The sequence below is a fragment of the Bos javanicus genome, chromosome 19 (assembly GCF_032452875.1).
Source record: "Bos javanicus breed banteng chromosome 19, ARS-OSU_banteng_1.0, whole genome shotgun sequence".
NCBI classification, from domain to species: Eukaryota; Metazoa; Chordata; class Mammalia; order Artiodactyla; family Bovidae; genus Bos; species Bos javanicus.
This window is the reverse complement of record NC_083886.1, coordinates 46,670,724-46,676,723: the sequence shown is the minus strand read 5'-3', so window position 1 is coordinate 46,676,723 and position 6,000 is coordinate 46,670,724.

Genomic DNA, 6,000 nt, shown 5'->3' with positions numbered 1-6,000 from the left:
GGAGCTCCACAGACAGGTGTTCAGCACCACAGACAGCTCCTCTGACCTATTGAGTAATTTACTTGAGAGACCAGTTGCCCCTCAAGGCAGAGTGTCATGGGAGAGAGAGAAAAGAATTGGAATGACCTTAGAGTCCAGCCACTCACTTTGTATGGGAGAAAACCCAGGAACAGATAGAATAACTTGTTCAAGGTCACATGACAGGTCAATAGAAAGGAGGGCCAGCAGCCCACTTCCTCGTACCTCTTCAGGGCCCTCAGATACCTGATTCTCATGACTTACTAATGATACAGCCAGAGCTTGAATCCAAGTCTTCAAAATTTAAGTCCATTGTCTTTGGGGATGGTAAGAAAAGAAAAGAAAAAAGGAGAGGCAAAAAGAAACTGAAAGAGCACCCGGCCCTGATGGTAAGGTTTGTGATTTGGCCTCTAAACTTCAAGTCTTTGATGGGAGCTCACTACTTCCCCAAGGTGATGTGGCCTTTTAGAAACAGTTTCGTTACCATGGCAACCTCATTCCAGGTTTCATTTCCATGGCAATTCATTGGATCACTTTACAGATCACTCTTCTGGGAAAGTACACATGTGACTGCCGATACATACATTGCAGAAAAATTAATGTAAAACCACATTTTTAGAAGCATCTCATATTCTGAGTATGCAGTCAGGAGTATAACAAGGCAGGTTTCAGCATAGATGGGCCACGGCATCAAGGACCCAGAGCAGTCTTTGGGGCAGATATGCCCTCTGACTGTCATTGCAAACCTCTTCTAAACTTTACAGATCAGTGTATCTTAAGCTCACCATGGCCATAAAAAAAAAGTCTCCTTTTCTGTATTGTCCCTAGTGTCCTGTGAATGACAAAGCCTCAGACTTGCTTCTGATTGCAAGAAGTGCTGGGACAAGGAGAGAGGGGCTGATTCTTCTGACTGCAACCTCTGCAGTACCCCAAGAGTGTCCTTCTATTTCTCTTGTCTGTGCAGCCCAGTTTGGGGCACCCCTAGAGCTGTTCCCCTCTTTGGTGGCAGACCTTAATTAACTTGCGTGATCTGTGGGTTGTGGGCACCCCTTTCAATATGACCTAATCTACCACCTATCTCCCAGGAGATCTTTGTGGTTTCTAGTCCATGAGGACACCCCTTCTGTTTCCCAGCAATGCTATGGATTTTCTTTACTATCCTGATGTTTATGATGACATCGAGCTGGCTAGAGTGAGTATCTAGGAAACCACTAAGACCTAACCCTCTTTCTCTTTCTACTTATAATGTTTTGGGTAGCTTTCCTTGTCAACTTAAAGTCTGTTTAATGATGGTCGTGAGTCATTCATTACTTCCTCATTATTTTCATCATCAGTAACAATACTATTTCTTGACTAAGGAGTCACCATCACATTCTGCAACAAAGAAAAGTAAGAAATGCTCACGAAAATCCCCATATCCTGAACGATGAAACAGAAAAATCAAGGCATGGTTTAATTTCAGAATTTTAATCAAAATCTTGAAATAAGCCAGCTTTTCACCTTCCAAATATCTTTATTTTAAATTTTTTTATTTTGTATTGGGGTATAGCTAATTAACAATGTTGTGGTAACTTCAGAGAAACAGTGAAGGGACTCAGCCATACATATACAAGTATCCATTCGCCCCCAAACTCCCCTCCCATCCAGGCTGCCACATAACACTGAGCAGAGTTCCATGTGCCACACAGTAGGTCCTTGTTGGTTTCCATTTTAAATATAGCAGTGGGTACATGTCTATCCCAAACTCCCAAAGTATCCTTTAACCTGTCAAATATCTTTTGATCTCAGATAGACTTGAATTTAAGGCTTCCCTGGTGGCTCAGTCAGTAAAGAATCCACCTGCCATGCAGGAGACCCGGATTTGATCCCTGGGTCAGGAAGATCCCCTGGAGAAGGAATTGGCAACCCATTTCAGTATTATTGCTTGGGATTTTGAAATCCCATGGACAGAGGAGTCTGGTGGACTACAATCTGTGGGGTCGCAAGAGTTGGACATGACTTAGCAACTAAACCACCACCACCAGATTTGATTTGGACTCTGGTTCTATAAATTCTTTTTTTTTTTTTATTATTTATTTATTTAGATGTGCTGGGTCTTAGTTGTAGCATGCAAACTCTGAGTTGTGTGGCATGTGGGATCTAGCTCCCTGACAAGAGACTGAACTCAGGGCCTGTGCATTGGGAGCCCAGAGTCTTGGCCACTGGACCACCAGGAAAGTCCCTGGTTCTATGGATTCTTAACTGTGGTTTCAGAGGAATGACCTAAACAATTTGAGCCTTGTTCTCTTAAGCAGAGATGACAGCAATCTCTGCCTTGCAGGAATGATTAGATCTGGGTTATGAAAAAATCAGAAAGGATTATGAGATCAAATGTGAGAAGTACTCCTCACTATTCCTGGCATGTGGAAGATCTTCACTAAATAGCAATATTAGCACCTAAACGGGGAATCGTTACTGTGAAATTTTATTTGAGTCTAACTGAAGTGAGCGCTCCCCCGCCTTGAGTTTTGTTTATTTGATTATATGTGTTTGATCCGTATGAGCCATGACACTCTTTGAAAGCAGAGGCTGTGTCTTCAGTTCAACCCAGTTTTGTGCTGTCCCTAAACAAAATAAAGCATCTTGCTTGCTGCCACAGAAAATGCACACACAGAGAAGACAGCTGTGATCCTCAAGGGTAGTGTAGTGATGGAGTTCTGTCACTCCATGGAGCTGCAGCGGTAAGCAGGTACTGCCTCAGGAAAACCCCCTCACTTTTCAGCTGCCCTCTCAGAGTCCTGGACACTTGCCTGGTTTGGCATGGCCTGAGCTGGGGTTCGGGTTCTGGACATCCCATATACCCGGTCAGATCTTGATTGACAAGAGAGGACTGTGAGCTGCGTTCAAGGGATGCTACTCAGAGAGCCTACTAAATTCCTTTGCATTGAGTTGACCAAAAAGTTCGTTTGGGTTTTTCATACAATCTTATGGAAAACCCAAATGAAATTTTTGGCCCACCCAATATAAACTACACACACACACCCTTTTCCCCCAACACTGGAATGCTGGCTGTGGCCATTTTTGTCTGTGTCCACCACTTCTCACGTTTCCCTCTCCCTTCTAAACCTCCCTAACACTCCAGATTGCTCTTGGTCTGCTGCCGAGTGGGTGTCTCGGGAGAGATCAGGCAGGGCAACTCCTGGAAGCCAGCCCAGCCTGGCTCTGTATGAAGGCGATTCAGACAAACAAGTGGGAAGATAAGTGGATGCTGTGATGTAAGCCCTTCCTACTGTTTCCCACTCCAGGGGACCTCTCTTACTAGTGAGGGCATAACTGACCCCAAATATTCCAGCCCTGACTCAAAGGAAGGAGGAAAGTGAATGGTTTGACCTCATCCCCAAGACCCTTAGCTTAGTACCCGAGGGCTAGCTGCCCTGAGGAGCGCGGCAAAAATCTGGGGCTTCCGGGGCTGCAGGCCAGGCTAGACTCCAGCTCTGCCACCCCCTTGCTTACCCTGGTGCCCACACAGTACCTGGCCCCGGATTCCCAGTAGACACGGGTACAAAGGATGAACGGGGGAAGGCCCTTAAACAGAACCTTAGTTTCCGCTCCTTAAACTGGCACACGAGAGAGTGTCTGCTCTTACTCACCACGCTATTGTGGACAGCAAACAAGAGCATGCAAAATGGGAGCAGTGATGAAATCATCCCCTGCGGGGTGGGCGCTCAGTGCTCGCTCTGCAGGCTAGACATGTGATACATTGTTTTTATCCTGCTTATGAGAGTGCTTTGAAAACAACAAATTACATTGCAGATATAAGTTACTGGATTTCTGTCCAGGATCCCTTTTCAGAGAACCAAATATATCTTGCTGGGGAAGCATTCATACCCTAAACAAAAATCACGACAGTCACAGTAATTATCTTTATTTGCTGTTTATTCCATGCTAGGCACAGTGTTGGCTAGCTAAACTCATCATCTCATGGGAGCTATGGGCTTTATGGCTTCCATTTTATGTTTATTTATTTATTATTTATTTTTGGCTGCGCTGGGTCTTCATTGCTGCCCATGGGCTTTCTCTAGTCACCCTGAGTAGAGGCTACTCTCCAGTTGCAGTGTGCGGGCTTCTCATTGCGGTGGCTTCTCTTGTTGCGAAGCACAGGCTCTAGGGTGTGTGGGCTTCAGTAGTTGGAGCACATGGACCAAACTACCCTGAGGCATATGGAATCTTCCCAGACCAGGGATGGAACTTGTGTCCCTCTGCATTGGCAGGCAGACTCTTAACCACTGAACCACCAGGGAAGTCCGTGGCTTCCACTTTACAAATGGAAACTAAGGAAAACGAAGGCACAGAGAGGTTGAGTTACTTCCCCTGAGTCACAGGGCTAGGAAGCAGGGTGACTAGGATTTCAAAGAATAGTCCAGGACTTCTTTTCTGAACCCAGGATCCCCAGAGACCTGGCCCCTCAAACTTGGGCAGCCTTTGTTGGAAGATCTTTCTCTGCCCAGCAATGGGGAGTGGGGGGACGGCATTGGAGAACTAGACCCCTTCTCGATCTAGCACCCCATACCCCAGCCTCAGGATTCTGATCTAGTCCTGCTTTTCCCCCCAGAGCATGATGCTTCCTCTTACGTAACTAAGTGTGCCCGCCCCCGAGGTTTATATAAGACAACTCTGGTAAACACACTGCAGGACATCAGGGCTTTGGGAGAACTGAGATGGACAAAAAATGAGATCTTACCCTCCACTCCTTCCCACTCACACTTGCTGTTTTCCTCTTTGGGGCTTGAGCCTGGCTTTGTGTGTCCCTACTTGTGCACGGGGGCATGCCGGTCATGGAGGGCACAAACGGGCATGTTGGAAGGCATGTCTTCATTGTCCTTTTTCTTCTTTACAGTGAGAAAATCCTGCAAAGCTTCCCCATTAAGGCTTTCCTTCTTCAGCAAATTCAGGAAACTTAAATCTTAAATCCCCTCCTCTTGCCCCAGTCGTAGATCCATTTCATTAGAGGGAAGTTCTTGTAGTTGTTCGCTCCAACTTTGTCATCCAGAAAACTAAGTTTCAGTGTCCCTCCTGAAACTATCGTTTTCCGGTCATTTGGGTTTTCCGTGAATGCCTGCAGCTCTCTGAACCACATTCTCCAGGCCATCTCGTCACCCTGGGCTTCAGGCACCTGTGCTTCAGAAAGCTACATACTCAGGTTGCCCCCATCACTCCAGGCTGCGCTCCCCAGATCAGGCCTGCAAATCACCCAAAGCCATCAACAGAACATTATAGATCAAATGGAGCCATCTGAATTTGATCCATCCAAAAGTATGGATCAAAACTATTTATAAACTATCCTTTATAAATAGTTTCTGGCCCCTAGCCTCTACTGGACTGGCCTAATTGGATGAACTTGAACTCTCCCAGGTCTGAGATTGGGGTGGTGGGGTGGGGGTGGGTGGGAAGGTGACATATCCTGATGTTGATGACTGTGGTTACACAGGAGGGCTCAGGAACCAGGAAGATACTGGGTCCTTCATAATCAGTGAGCATCTACGCTTTTGTTGACATGCCCTGCCCTCCCCCAGCCTCATATGGAACTAGTGTTGAAGACATGAGGCAGTGTGCCCTGTGTGTGTGTGTGTGTGTGTGTGTGCGTGCTAAGTTGCTTCAGTCGTGCCCGATACATTTCTTCCCAAAGCCAAGTAAGGCTTCAGTCCCCTTCCATCTCACTCATCTTTACTTCCACACATGGTGAAAAGGAGAAGAGAGAGAGAAATCAACTAGAGCCCTCCCCTCAAATCTTCCAAGCGCCAGGGTGCCTGAGTCAGGCTGGCACTAGGGTTCAGGGGGATACATGGGCTACAAAGCCCAGCTTTCTCTCCTTCTGTCCCCCCTGACCCCAGGCTCAGTTCTTCCCCAGACCAGACACTTGCAGTCAGCAGAGCCACTCATTCCCCCTTGGCTGGTGAGTGCCAAGATTCTAACTGCTTAACGTGGCTTTATGGAAATTCTGCA